This window comes from Triturus cristatus, chromosome 11, assembly GCF_964204655.1.
Source record: "Triturus cristatus chromosome 11, aTriCri1.1, whole genome shotgun sequence".
NCBI classification, from domain to species: domain Eukaryota; kingdom Metazoa; phylum Chordata; class Amphibia; order Caudata; family Salamandridae; genus Triturus; species Triturus cristatus.
In genome coordinates, this window is record NC_140594.1 from 357388743 (window position 1) to 357405196 (window position 16454).

The following is a 16454-nucleotide window of genomic DNA, read 5'->3' on the forward strand; positions in this document are numbered from 1 at the left end:
CTAGCCCTACCAGTAGTCCCAACCCAAGTCCAAACAACCAATGGCACAGGAAGCCCTAGTCTCTACTTCCAATAGAAAGCCTAACCCTACTCTTAGTCCCACACCTAGTCCAGCAAGCAATCACACCAGCACACAGAATATCACTGCTACCTCAAAGCACCTTCTGATGTAGAATATCCCTGTTGCTGGGGGTGGGAGGAGGGGCTGGATTCACTGACTTGTTAAGACAAAATGGTGGCTTGGGGTGCACAGCTTAACATACAGGTCTTAGCACAGAGACAAGGGGAAATTTGGAGGGAAAACTGCTAGTCACTGGGAATGAGTGGGAAAAACTACAGAGATTTAGGACTGCAAATCCCACGATTAAACATGTTAAAAGGAAGCAATCATGGGCAGGAAAAACCACAAGTTTGAAAATAAAACAGGTGATTAAATATGCAATCACGGGCAGGTTAAAACTACAATTTTAAACAGTGACAACCACAGGCAAGACAGTAGTCATAGGGAAAATCGTTTTTTAACTTAGTAAGGAAATAGACTAGTCTGCCTCCTTACCACTTCCTGGACTCTGCTCACTGCAATCTGGGGCACAGGTATATAAACACATATATATACACACACACACACGTATACACACACACACGTATACACACACATATATATATTCACTTAAAAAACCATAGGTTTCACACATGTTATAGTTAGCTGTACATTTCACTCGTAAAAAACCAATGAAATTCCACGTTATAGTTCGATCAGGTAACTATAACTTGCGCGCCCACAATAAACTGCTGATGACGTCACATATTACATCACTCATGACCTGGTCAGTGACATCACTCATGACATCAATGATGACATCTGAAATTACACATTGTGGATTGCGGTCGCGCAAGTTATAGTTACCTGATCTAACTATAACGTGGAATTTCATTGGTTTTTTACGAGTGAAATGTACAGCTAACTATAACATGTGTGAAACCTATGGTTTTTTCAGTGAATTTGTACGGTTTTTTAAATGCTAAGTTATGTATTTTTTATTTTATTTTTTTTCTGGTTTTTCACTGTGCGCACACCCTGCGCGCACGGTGCGCTTCGCCCACCGTGCGCGCGCTGTGGGCGCTCGGAGCGCTTCGCGCACCGAGCGCCCACGTTGCGCAGTCCATGCCGTGCGCGCGTCCCCTTTTTTTACACAGTAACATTTGTTTTTTTCTCCCTTGTGGGTCCTTTAATTTATTTTGTTATTTCTTTATTTTTTTTTTTATTTTTTTTTCCCGTGCGCGTAAGCTTACCGTACGCGCACTCCGCGACTTTTTTTTAAAATGTATTAAATGTATTTTTCGTACTTTTGGGTCCTTCTTGGACCCCCTGACAAACACTAGGGGGTCTGCAACTCTCTTCGTTGCCCCCTTTTCACGTTCCCCACCTTTGTTTGTCAGTGCGAGAGACAGAAAATGGCGGCCGCCACTTCCTGATTTCGACCGATTCGAATGTTTACAGTCATGTAACCACCAATCAGAATTGCGCTCGCGCACGGCACCGTACGCGTACGGTAAGCTTACGGTAAGCGCACGGAGCGCGCTTACAGATATATATATTGATTTAAATCCTATTTTCTCAGGACCTACTGAACAGATTTACACCAGACCTACAAAAGGCACATCCTTGACCTGAGGACTACCTCTCTGCCAAATTTCAAGTAATTCTGTTTAGCCGTTCGGGCTGTAGCTCGGACTAAAGGTCCTATGGGAAAATGCATGGGGAAAACGCGTTTTGGGACCCCCCTTTTTTCTCAGCCCCTGCTTGACGAATCCCCCCGAGACTTTCAGGGTAGGAGTGGAGTGTAGCGCCCCATTAGTTTTGAAAATTTCGCGAGGATTCGTCGACCGGCGCTAAAGTTATTCCAAATAGAAAGTTGCGGATTTCCTATGGAAACACGGTCCTAACTATAACTATCTACTGGCGACCGCCAGTAGATAATATACATACATACATACATACACACATATATATATATATATATATATATATATATACACACACATATATATATATATATATATACACACATACATATATATATATATATATATATACACACATATATTACCTACTGGCGGTCGCCAGTAGGTAGTTATAGTTAGGACCACGTTTCCATAGGAAAACCTCAACATTCTATTTTGAATAACTTTGGCGCCGGTCGATGAATCCTCCCAAATTTCTCAAAATAGGTGGGGCGCTACGCTCCGCTCCTACCCTGAAAGTCTCGGGGGGATTCGTCAAGCGGGGGCTGAGATAAAAGGGGGGTCCCAAAACGCGTTTTTCCCATGCATTTTTCCATAGGACCTTTAGAACGAGCTACAGCCCGAACGGCTGAACAGAATTACTCAAAATTTGGCAGAGAGGTAGTCCCTAGGTCAAGGAAGTGCCTTTTGTAGGTCTGGTGTAAATCTGTTCAGTAGTTCCTGAGAAAATAGCCTTTAAATCAATATATATATCTGAGCCAGCTTACGGTACGCTTACCGTACGCTTACGGTAAGCGTACGGTGGCGTGCGCGAGCGCGATTCTGATTGGCTCTTAGATCTTAGTAAACATTCGAATCGGCCGAAACCAGGAAGCGGCGGCCGCCATTTTGTGTATTTCACTCTGAAAAAAAAGAGTGAAAACAAGGAAAGGGGGCAATGAGGAGAGTTACAGACCCCCTAACAATTGTAAGGGGGTCAAAGAAGGACAGAAAAGTACAAAAAAAACATTTAATGATTTTAAAAAAAATCACGGGGTACGCGTACGGTAAGCTTACGGTAAGCGTACGGTAAAAAAAAATAATAAATAAATGAAAATCAGATTTAAGAGTTTAGAAATTAGGGAGCTCTAAAAAGAGCTGTTGTGTTTATGGAGTCATTTTTTTAGTGGTACCTACAAGTAAGTACCGATGCAGAGTCTAAGGTTCAAGAGGAAGACTCTGTTCCCTTCATCATTGAAGTGCACACCATCTCCTCTATAAATGTCTTGCATGTCATAACGCAAGTTGTTGTGGTAAATGGAACCCATACCATAGTCTCGGAGGAAAGCAGAAACAGATTTGTTGACGTGCTTTCTTGCTTTGTCAATCTGTGGACAGAAATGATTGGACCAGTTCCATTTTTGCCTTTGGCATATGTTGGAAAACACAAAGGCAGTTTTAGGGAAAAGTGTAAACAGTTGTGCAAAGGTGTCCTTCATAAGCATTTCCAGACCTACCCCAGTCAAAGTGCCTAGGTCATTGCCACCACAGTGCACTATTATGAGGTCAGGGTGTTGGATTTGCATGAAGGATTTCACCAATGGCATCAATTGGTGCCACTTTAACCCTCTCTGACCAATCCATTTAATGTCTACATTTGGCAAAGCAAGGTCTCTCACCATATCTGTTTTCTCTGCAAACTTTTCACTCCAGAAGACATAGCTGTGCCCTACAATCCACACTGTGAACATCTTCAAAGGAGAACTGGATGCACTCAGGAGGTGTCTTTCAGTAGAATGGCAATATGAAAAGAAAGACAGTTTGAAAATGGAGGCATACATATTTTTTACAAAACAAAAAGAACTGATTGGCTGTTTCATACCATTCTAGAAACAAAACTAGGCTGTATGTGAAAATTAATAGAAGCATGTTTTGTATTGGTACAAAAAAATGTGTAACCAAAGAACAGTACTATGGATTTGCTGTTAGGATTGAAAAGTCAAGCACTCTTGCTCTGTGGAATTGAAACATTGTGTGTCGAACTTCTGACCTAACTGCACACAGCAGTGTTCCATGAGCTGTTGCTATGGTAGCAGGCAGAAGTCAAGTTGGGGGAAGGGTACTAGGCAGAAGTCAAGTTGGGGGCAGGGTACTTTTGGAAAAGGGTTGGTTTTCAACCAATAGAAATGTGTCATTACATTTGAAAAAAAGGGGGAAGCACTGAGATTTGAAACTTACATGTATATGTGTGGAAAAATAGAGGGAAAGTTTGCCATTATCTGGTTCTGCTGAGAGGAGAGAGGTGAACACAACAGAGATCCTGGCTCTGATAATCTGCTGTTTGAGTGTCACATTTCTTTCACAACTAACTAATTTTAAAGGTGAGTTTACAGTTTGAGAGGGGATGTATGTGGTAACTTAAGAAATGAATAATAGAAATGGGAATTGTTTTTGTTGTAGTTACACATGGTGGATTCATAATGTGTCAGTCTGTAAAAGAGATTTTCACTTGGCCCAAAAAAAAAAGAGCAGTAAGTGTGCTTTCAAATTGGCAAAGAAATTTCGTTTTGGCACTAATGTGAAAACATGACTCTGTGTGCATAGAAGAATTATAGGCAGAAATTTATTGCGTCTTGCTCTGGTGATTTCACAGTTGCAGTAGATGGAAAAGAGGAGCGAATTTTTGGGGGAAGAAGCAGAGGCTTAGTACACACCCATGTGCTTGCCATGTATAGTCATGCACAGTAATTAGAAGCGAGTAGGGTTTTCAGGTTTAAGTCTGTAATGCAAATACATTCAGCATCACTAAGGCTGGTTGCCCCTGCTGGAGTGTAGGCAGTCACAGAGAATACACACGGTGGGGGTCTGAAAAAAAAACAGCTTGGACATGTGCATTTAAATAAATTTAAAAAAAAGGTTTCAGAATGTGTCAGTCTGTAAAAGTGATTTCAAAGTGTAAAAAGAGATTTTCACTTGGCCCAAAAAAAAAAGAGCAGTAAGTGTGCTTTCAAATTGGCAAAGAAATTTCGTTTTGGCACTAATGTGAAAACATGACTCTGTGTGCATAGAAGAATTATAGGCAGAAATTTATTGCGTCTTGCTCTGGTGATTTCACAGTTGCAGTAGATGGAAAAGAGGAGCGAATTTTTGGGGGAAGAAGCAGAGGCTTAGTACACACCCATGTGCTTGCCATGTATAGTCATGCACAGTAATTAGAAGCGAGTAGGGTTTTCAGGTTTAAGTCTGTAATGCAAATACATTCAGCATCACTAAGGCTGGTTGCCCCTGCTGGAGTGTAGGCAGTCACAGAGAATACACACGGTGGTGGTCTGAAAAAAAAACAGCTTGGACATGTGCATTTAAATAAATTTAAAAAAAAGGTTTCACAATGTGTCAGTCTGTAAAAGTGATTTCAAAGTGTAAAAAGAGATTTTCACTTGGCCCAAAAAAAAAAGAGCAGTAAGTGTGCTTTCAAATTGGCAAAGAAATTTCGTTTTGGCACTAATGTGAAAACATGACTCTGTGTGCATAGAAGAATTATAGGCAGAAATGTATTGCGTCTTGCTCTGGTGATTTCACAGTTGCAGTAGATGGAAAAGAGGAGCGAATTTTTGGGGGAAGAAGCAGAGGCTTAGCACACACCCATGTGCTTGCCATGTATAGTCATGCACAGTAATTAGAAGCGAGTGGGGTTTTCAGGTTTAAGTCTGTAATGCAAATACATTCAGCATCACTAAGGCTGGTTGCCCCTGCTGGAGTGTAGGCAGTCACAGAGAATACACACGGTGGGGGTCTGAAAAAAAAACAGCTTGGACATGTGCATTTAAATAAATTTAAAAAAAAGGTTTCAGAATGTGTCAGTCTGTAAAAGTGATTTCAAAGTGTAAAAAGAGATTTTCACTTGGCCCAAAAAAAAAAGAGCAGTAAGTGTGCTTTCAAATTGGCAAAGAAATTTCGTTTTGGCACTAATGTGAAAACATGACTCTGTGTGCATAGAAGAATTATAGGCAGAAATGTATTGCGTCTTGCTCTGGTGATTTCACAGTTGCAGTAGATGGAAAAGAGGAGCGAATTTTTGGGGGAAGAAGCAGAGGCTTAGTACACACCCATGTGCTTGCCATGTATAGTCATGCACAGTAATTAGAAGCGAGTGGGGTTTTCAGGTTTAAGTCTGTAATGCAAATACATTCAGCGTCACTAAGGCTGGTTGCCCTTGCTGGAGTGTAGGCAGACACAGAGAATACACATGGTGGTGGTCTGAAAAAACAGCTTGGACATGTGCATTTAAATAAATCTAAAAAAGTGGTTTCATAATGTGTCAGTCTGTAAAAGTCATTTCCAATTGTAAAAAGTGATTTTCACTTGGCCCGAAAAAAAAAGAGCAGTCAGTGTGCTTTCAAATTGGCAAAGAAATTTCGTTTTGGCACTAATGTGAAAACATGACTCTGTGTGCATAGAAGAATTATAGGCAGAAATGTATTGCGTCTTGCTCTGGTGATTTCACAGTTGCAGTAGATGGAAAAGAGGAGCGAATTTTTGGGGGAAGAAGCAGAGGCTTAGCACACACCCATGTGCTTGCCATGTATAGTCATGCACAGTAATTAGAAGCGAGTGGGGTTTTCAGGTTTAAGTCTTTAATGCAAATACATTCAGCATCACTAAGGCTGGTTGCCCCTGCTGGAGTGTAGGCAGTCACAGAGAATACACACGGTGGTGGTCTGAAAAAAAAAAACAGCTTGGACATGTGCATTTAAATAAATTTAAAAAAAAGGTTTCACAATGTGTCAGTCTGTAAAAGTGATTTCAAAGTGTAAAAAGAGATTTTCACTTGGCCCAAAAAAAAAAAGAGCAGTAAGTGTGCTTTCAAATTGGCAAAGAAATTTCGTTTTGGCACTAATGTGAAAACATGACTCTGTGTGCATAGAAGAATTATAGGCAGAAATTTATTGCGTCTTGCTCTGGTGATTTCACAGTTGCAGTAGATGGAAAAGAGGAGCGAATTTTTGGGGGAAGAAGCAGAGGCTTAGCACACACCCATGTGCTTGCCATGTATAGTCATGCACAGTAATTAGAAGCGAGTGGGGTTTTCAGGTTTAAGTCTGTAATGCAAATACATTCAGAATCACTAAGGCTGGTTGCCCCTGCTGGAGTGTAGGCAGTCACAGAGAATACACACGGTGGGGGTCTGAAAAAAAAACAGCTTGGACATGTGCATTTAAATAAATTTAAAAAAAAGGTTTCAGAATGTGTCAGTCTGTAAAAGTGATTTCAAAGTGTAAAAAGAGATTTTCACTTGGCCCAAAAAAAAAAGAGCAGTAAGTGTGCTTTCAAATTGGCAAAGAAATTTCGTTTTGGCACTAATGTGAAAACATGACTCTGTGTGCATAGAAGAATTATAGGCAGAAATGTATTGCGTCTTGCTCTGGTGATTTCACAGTTGCAGTAGATGGAAAAGAGGAGCGAATTTTTGGGGGAAGAAGCAGAGGCTTAGTACACACCCATGTGCTTGCCATGTATAGTCATGCACAGTAATTAGAAGCGAGTGGGGTTTTCAGGTTTAAGTCTGTAATGCAAATACATTCAGCATCACTAAGGCTGGTTGCCCTTGCTGGAGTGTAGGCAGACACAGAGAATACACATGGTGGTGGTCTGAAAAAACAGCTTGGACATGTGCATTTAAATAAATCTAAAAAAGTGGTTTCATAATGTGTCAGTCTGTAAAAGTCATTTCCAATTGTAAAAAGTGATTTTCACTTGGCCCGAAAAAAAAAGAGCAGTCAGTGTGCTTTCAAATTGGCAAAGAAATTTCGTTTTGGGACTAATGTGAAAACATGACTCTGTGTGCATAGAAGAATTATAGGCAGAAATTTATTGCGTCTTGCTCTGGTGATTTCACAGTTGCAGTAGATGGAAAAGAGGAGCGAATTTTTGGGGGAAGAAGCAGAGGCTTAGCACACACCCATGTGCTTGCCATGTATAGTCATGCACAGTAATTAGAAGCGAGTGGGGTTTTCAGGTTTAAGTCTGTAATGCAAATACATTCAGCATCACTAAGGCTGGTTGTCCCTGCTGGAGTGTAGGCAGTCACAGAGAATACACACGGTGGTGGTCTGAAAAAAAAAAACAGCTTGGACATGTGCATTTAAATAAATTTAAAAAAAAGGTTTCACAATGTGTCAGTCTGTAAAAGTGATTTCAAAGTGTAAAAAGAGATTTTCACTTGGCCCAAAAAAAAAAGAGCAGTAAGTGTGCTTTCAAATTGGCAAAGAAATTTCGTTTTGGCACTAATGTGAAAACATGACTCTGTGTGCATAGAAGAATTATAGGCAGAAATTTATTGCGTCTTGCTCTGGTGATTTCACAGTTGCAGTAGATGGAAAAGAGGAGCGAATTTTTGGGGGAAGAAGCAGAGGCTTACCACACACCCATGTGCTTGCCATGTATAGTCATGCACAGTAATTAGAAGCGAGTGGGGTTTTCAGGTTTAAGTCTGTAATGCAAATACATTCAGCATCACTAAGGCTGGTTGCCCCTGCTGGAGTGTAGGCAGTCACAGAGAATACACACGGTGGTGGTCTGAAAAAAAAAAACAGCTTGGACATGTGCATTTAAATAAATTTAAAAAAAAGAGCAGTTTGTGTGCATTCAAAATGGCAAAGAAATTTCGTTTTGTGACTATTGTGAAAAGAAATGTAGTAATATATTTAAATACAATAAAGGATTTTTTTTTTAGTTTTTTTCAGGTATTGCTGAAGAACAGTGAACAAAATTTAAGATGCCTACAAAATCTCGAGTTCAAAAAACGCTAAAAAAAAAACTATATTTGAAGACAACTGGAGGACCAAAGTTAGTAGAAGATGCTGATGTTGGGAAAAAGAAAAAATCTTCTGGTAAGCAAAAAAAACAATTCCTAAACAAAATATTCAAAACAAACAAAAATGTACAAAATGTCTGTTCTCGGAAAAATGTAACAAAACCTACAGAACAGCAAAAAATTGAGGATTTAGTTAATGCAAATATACCTTCTGCAATTGAAAAGTTTAACATAAACAGAAAAACAGCATTTAAAGAGATACGTAGAAAAATGTTTCAGAGAAGAGTTATGTCCAATTTGATAAAGGATATAAAGAAATATAAGCAAAAGGCTAAATATTACAAGAGAAAAAAAGAAATTGAAGCCATTGCAGCAAAAGCATTAGAATTAAAAAGGAAACTATTCATATTAATTTTGAATAGGATGCGTACATTAGATAAAATGGTTAATGTACTGAAATCACAAAGCAAAAGCAAAAGAGTAGTGAACAGAACAAACTTTTGTAAAGTGTTTTTAGGAAAGTGGATGCATAGTTCAAGTAGTGAACCTTTTTTTAATGAAGAAAGCTATTTTCAAAGTAATAGTTTGCTGCATGCAGTTGACACCAGAGGTCGTTCATACGAAGTAAAAAATGGTTGCATAATGGAGAAGGAGATAATGGTTCCAAGAGATGAGGTACAAGTGATGGCAGATGAGGCAATGGGGAGACGTCCTAAAGCCCCAGTGTACACTTGGAATTGTAGTAGTATTTGCACTGTGCGTCAGGAATCTATTGACAGATTTCGAGAGTTTCTAAGAGAATATAGTAAAAAAAGTGTAAAACAAAAGATTAAGGTGCTTCAAAGTCTGGATCCATGCAGAGTGAGAGAGAATACTGGTTTGCAGGGTCATTCTCTTGCTTGTCTATCTAGAAAAGTGTGCAATAGTGTTTTCCATCATTTTAGGATGCTGGCTGTTCATCATACTGAAATGAGAAAGTTTGTGAGACGGTTGTATTTTGCCAAAAGTCCAGCAATACAGTTAAATGAATTGAATAGGGCTCTGTTCCGAGGAACGGTATCAGATGTAGAGAAGGTTGTTGATGAAATTCAGTTTTGTTACTTTGGTCCTGAACAAAACAGTGCAGAGAAGGACACAGTAAATGAGGCAGAAGTGGAAGAGAATGTAGAACCTTGTGTAAGTAAGACATTTAATGATCACATAACAAAATTTGCAATAGTCTCTAATGAAAGACCAAATGTTACTTGTATTTGTTGCCGCAGAACTCATTATAGAAAACAAACTAGGAATGTTGATCTCTACAGAAAGAGTGAAAATGAAGATAATTATAAGTGGATGGATTTTGCCACATATATATTTCTTGAAAATTGTTTTGAATTGGGTGAAGATCAGCGTATTTGTAAATACTGCTACAACAAGTTAGAGGAAAATAGAATGCCGACCAGAGCTGTACATAATAATTTAGAATTGGATGCTATTCCTGCTGAACTTTCTGAATTAAATACATATGAGTCTATACTCATTCAATGTGTTCATCCGTTCCAGACCATAGTACGTATGGAGCCCAAAACTGGTAAATTACCTCCTTCAGATTTACTGAGAGGTTTAAAAGGTAGAGTGGTGTATTTGCCCTTGGATTTGAAAAAAAATATGGAAACTATTGATGCAGATACTTTGGAAACTGAACCATTAATTATTCTGGTTAATGGTGTCCCTACAAAGAATAAGAAGATTTGGCAGGAGCTGGTAGATGTGCGGAAAGTACAAAGAGCAAATTTGTATTTGAAAAAAAATAACAAATGGTATGAATCAATTTATATAGAAGAAGAAGAAGAAGAAGAAGATTTACAAGGAGACACAGAAACACCAACTGGACAAATTGAAAAAGTGGACAAGTCAAAGGAAGAAGAAATTTATGAACATTTTAGCATACATCCTCTCCATTCGAAAGAAGTTATGGGAGACAATATTGATCTCTTTCAGATGAAGAAAGCAAAAGGAAATCCCGTGAGTGTATGGGAGGAGAGCTTGGAAGCTCGATGTTTTCCCCAGCTGTTTCCTAAAGGAAAAGGAGGACGATACGATGAACGTCCGGAACAGATTCCAGCTTCTGAGTATCGGACTACAAGACTATATGCTGAAGATCCCAGATTTCGACAAAGTATCCCTTATTTGTTCCATCTTTTATTTGAAAGCGACTTGTCTGCACTGTCTTATGCAGTAAATCACATTTTAAAAAGTGGAGTACATTTACAAAATGTGTCTGCTAAGGATTTTATGGAGAAAGTGCAGCACCGAGATGATCATTTGGAAACACAACTGATCAATCTGATGGCTTGTCAGCGTGGGACAAATGAATATTGGTACCGACGCCATGGTGAACTAAAATGCATGTTACGCAATTTAGGAACACCAACATGGTTCCTTACCCTAAGCTGCGCCGAGTACGCTTGGGATGATTTACTGGATTTTCTACGAGAGGCCAATTCAAACATTGAAAACATCGAATACAAGACAGCAGGAGAACTGTGCTCATTGGATCCGGTTAATGTTTGCAGATATTTCAATCATAGATTTGAGGCTATGATGTCCTTCATCTGCAATAAAAAAAATCCACCCCTTGGAGAAGTAGTGGATTTCTTTTGGAGAAAAGAGTACCAGGCAAGAGGTGCTCCTCATATTCATATACTGCTGTGGATCAAGGATGCCCCAAAGTTTGGAACAGATACTGATGAAGCAGTGTTATCTTACATTGAAGAATATGCAACATGTGCTATACCTAAAAGCACAGAAGAGAACAAGTTAAAGGAGCAAGTTCTACGTTTCCAAAGTCATCGGTGTGGAAAATACTGTCGACGGAAATACAAGAGCAAAGAAAAATACTACACTAAATGTCGATTTGGATTTCCTAGACCTGTTCTTACAAATGGAAGAGTCAACAGTTTTATGTCAGCTGTGAGACATACTATCACAAGAAAATCACCTAAGAATACCTACAACCTTAAAAGAAAAGAAGAATCAAAAAATATAAATGACTACAACCCAGTCATTTTATCCATGTGGAACGCTAACATGGATATACAGTATGTTGCTGACAATTCCATTGCTGTTGCTCGATATGTAACGTCTTACATTACGAAATCAGAAAAAACAGAATTGAAGGAAATGTGGGAAGAGATTTCTCACGAGAAGACTGTCAGTAAGAAGCTGTACAGTTTCAGTTTGAAGATGTTATCGCATCGAGAAATTGGATCCTACGAATGTTCAGATAGGTTATCTTCTGCAAGTCTCTACTCGAAGTCAAGAAGAATAATTTGGGCAAGTTTAGGCCTTGCAGCAATGAGAAATCGGGTACTGAAATCTGTTGGAGAAATTGAATATTTGGCTGAGAATGACCCAGAAAGTACAGACATATTGAAAACAAACATGTTGGACACATATTATCCCAAGAGAAGTCATCATCTGGAGAACATGTGTCTCTATGAAGTGCTGCAGAACTACATTTATTCACGGAAAGCTGCAGAAGACATCAACAGTGGAAAATATAAAGTTGTTGGTGAAGAAGGATGTTTGGTGAAGCAAACCAAAGGAAGTTTGATAAATCACCGGAAGCTGAGTTGCGACACTACCGACAAGAAAGAATTTTACTACTTGGCTCTTTTACAGTTGTTTAAACCATGGCGTACAGAGGATGAACTACTGGGAGAATTCCAGAGCTATGAAGATTCTTTTAATGCTTGCAAAGACAGCATACAATGCAGTACATTCTCAACTTATCTGCAAATGTTAAATGAAGAAATTGAACAGGAAACTACAATTGCAGCAGAAATAGCTAGAGACAGTTCTCAGGACAGCCAAAGTTCAGGAACATACAGTCAAGATCCCCTAGGACAACCAATCGTTGAAAATGAAGCATCAATAGCCATGAATGAAGTGGAAACGGCTATGAATCAAGCTCAAGAAGAATTTATAGACTTAGAAAATTTGGAGAGACAACTGAATCAAGAGCAGCAACAAATTTATGAAGAGATCAAAAACAAAATTGATCACGGATTTCTACATATCAAAAAAGAGTGCTCATGCACATCATTTCATCCAATCAGGATGTATGTAAGCGGACAAGCTGGCACTGGAAAAAGTTTCCTAATTAAAGTCATCAGAAGCTACCTAAAGCAAAAAACGGATTCTACTTTGTCTTGTGTGGTTACTGCTCCAACTGGGTTAGCAGCATATAACATAAAAGGAATCACCTTACATCGTTTGCAAATGTTACCAGTGGAGCATGAGAACAAAATACAATTCAACAAGCTAACTGGAGAAGCATCCTTGGAAGTGTCAAGAGTATTGAAGAAGATGCAAGTTCTCATTATTGATGAGGTGAGCATGGTATCAAACTTAATGCTTGCCTTTGTGCATTTAAGAATGCAGCAAATTTTGAAGACAGACTATGACGTGTTATTTGGTGGAAAACACGTCATAGTTTTTGGGGATCTTTTGCAACTTACTCCAGTTAAAGGACAACCAGTGTTTAATACTGTGACACATGAAGACACGAATAAGTCATTGGGAAGCATTGGAAATACAAATATTTGGTCCTTCTTTGAGTACAAGGAACTTACAACTAATATGAGGCAAGCAAACGATGAAGAATATGGAAGTATTCTGAAAGATATCAGAATTGGACTACTCACAGAAGTTGGCAAAAAAGCATTACAGAGTCGGCTGTTACATAACTTATTTCCAAAGGAAGAAATAGTTGCAGAGAAAATATACAAGAATATTGCAGAAAACAAAAGTGTCATCTGCTTAATGCCAACTCTACGTGAATGCTCAATATTTAATGAGGAGCTTTTGAAATTGGAAAATGAAGACATCAGGAAATTGGAAGCAGTGGACAAAATTGAGGATGGAAGAATTACTGTCACAGTAACAGGCAAACTGAAAAATAAATTGGACTCACTAGAGAAGAATATCTCCAAAACAGCAGGATTAGAAAAAAATCTATATGTTTGCATGAACTGTAGAGTGTTTTTAAGGAGAAATTTGGATGTTGAAAAAGGCTTAGTGAATGGAGCGATGGGAAGAGTTGTGGGTTTTATTAATTATCAGAAAAAAGATGGAATTGAATGTTTAAAAATAAAATTTGATCAGATAGAGGAAGTTAAAGACATTTGTCGTTGTTCAGTTCGTTTCATGCTTGTGAAAGACTTATATGTACGTAGGAAGCAGTTTCCGTTTTCACTAGCATATGCTGTAACTATCCACAAGTCTCAAGGATTGACTGTAGATTGTGCATTTGTGAACATTGGTTCAACTGTGTTCAAAGAAGGTATGGCATATGTAGCTTTGTCACGAGTCAAAACATTATCAGGTTTATTCATGATTGACTTTGATGATTCAAAAGTTAGTGCTGATACAAACTGTGTAAAGGAGTATAATAGATTAAGAAGAAGCTATGCTCCTCATTTAGGTCAGTATCCTGTGTTGGAGAAACGTGTAGTTTCTCGTAAAAGGAGAAATGAGAATATCTGTAATGAAGATGTAGAGAAGAGGAAAAAAAAAGAGGAGTGATGTAATTGCAAGCAAAAAGAATAAGGAAAATGAAGAACAGGTTGTAGGATGTCATTTTGAAAATAGCTCTGGTGTCAACTGCTACGCTAATGTAGTGCTGAATGTTGCATTTTATCTGGAAAGTTTGCAAGAGCAGATAATAGTAAATCAGGGAAAAAGATTCTGTTCAGAGCTCAGTCTCCTTTTTCAAAAGCTGAGTAAAGATAAAACTCAAATAGAAAGTGCTACTGACATTAGAAAACTTTTAGATGTATGTTCAGGACGAACACAGTTTTCTCAAAATGAACAGCAAGATGCACACGAATTTTTGATGTATTTTCTTCAGGTAGTGGAAGAAGAAGGAGTTCCCATTGACATTTTTTTTGGTCTCTCTTATAAATGGGAACATAGTTGTGAAAATTGTTATAATATATGTGGCTCTATTGTTGATAATGAAAGGTTTATTTATTTGACATTGCCAGAGAGTAAAACAGTCACTTTTGCAAAATTAGTTAAAGATGCTAATCATAGCATGAAATGTGGTGAGTGTAATTCTGACATGTTTTCAACATTAATTTTAAGGGAATACGGACAGTATGTAATTTTAATGATGCAACGATGTAGAGCTGATGGTTCAAAATTGGATACTTTAATAAAGAAGTTTACAGGACAGCAATTATCAATTTCAGGAAAAACTTTTGTAACTGTTGCAATAATTTTCCATGATGGACCTACTGTTACTTCTGGACATTACACAGTTTATCTTAAATGTGAAAAAGGCTGGACACTGTGTAATGATTCCCAATTGATTTTCAAACAACGTTTGCCTTTTGATTTAGCAAATTCCTATCTAATCTTTCTGAAACCTAAATTTTAGAGAGACTTGGCAAGATCTGGACAAAATAATTTTACCATTTTACTGGATTACCATTGCAATTTTGTAGAAAAAATATTTTTTAAAATTATCATTTGGCCTAAAGGAAAGATAACCAATTGTAATGTGGACTTTTTTAAATTTTTAATGCAATTTTGAAAAACCAATAATTTAGAGATAATCGGTAACTTCTGCACATTTTAAATTTTGGAATGCTATTGGACTGCCATTGGAAATTTTTACAAAAATGATTTAAAAAATTACTATTTGGCCATGTGGAAAAGTAAGCAATTCTATTGTGGACTAAATAAATTATTCAAAAAATTTTCGTGAACCAAAATGTTACAGAGAATCGGTGAGATCTGGACAGATTAAACTTTAGAATTTTAATGGTTTTCCCTTGGAAATTTATTCCAGGGAAAAAAAAAAAATACTATTTGGCCTAAAGGAAATAAAATCAGATGTATTTTGGAGTTATTTGAGATATAATATTGTGATTATACTCCTGAAACAAAAATATCAGACGGTATTTTAAAGAAAAAAGTATTGTTTTTAGATGATATTTTTTTAGAATAATATGCATTTCTGTAATGATAAGTTTAAGTGAGAAGAGATTCTGGGCTTTTTTAATACAATCTTTGAGATTGTTATTTTTTTTTGCCCGCTGTAAAATGATGAATGCAATTGCTTTCACAATTTATAGTGAAATGCAATATATTCTGAAAACAGCAAAAATAAGGCAAAAATATTTTTTGGTAAAAAATGTAAATATGTGTACTGTATTATAAAATGGTTTAAAAATATTAATACTTTTTTCTTTTTTTTCAGATCGATATAGAAAATTTTCGTAAACTACAACCATTTTAAAAACTATTTTTTAAAAAAACAAATGAATAAATATTTTTTTGAGTGAGTATGGTAAGTCAATAGTAATAATTGTAGTCTCTCAAGGACCTTGTAATGTGATAAATGATTTTTAGTGTTTTTTTTTAAAAATAAAAAAAAAGGTACGCTTACCGTACGCGTACGGTAAAAAAAAAAAAAAAAGTTTTTAAAAACATATGTAAAAAAAAGATGAAAGATAAGGTTGGCTCTTAAAAGAACCGTTGTGTTCATGCAGGGACAGAGGAAAGGAACCATGGGAAAATCATTCAAAGCTACAAATGTGCTGATCTATTTTGTTGTTCACTAGGGAAACACTGGTCTCCCTATAACAAATTAGAGCTTTACAAAATGTGCAATGAATATCAACCTTCCGAAATCGAAGGTTCATTTCCAGAGGGCCAGCAAAAGGAGATTCTCCCCCCACAGATGAAGGGCTCACCTGACCTGCAGAAGAAGGAGTAAGCTCTGCAGGTGATGGTCCAGGCTGAGCTGCTGTGGATGTACTGGCTCGTCTTTCTGAAGAGTTACCTCCAAAAAGAAGAGCATGTGTCCTTTTGTGTACATCCTTGAGGTGCCTCATCATGGTGTGATTCCCAAAGGAATACTT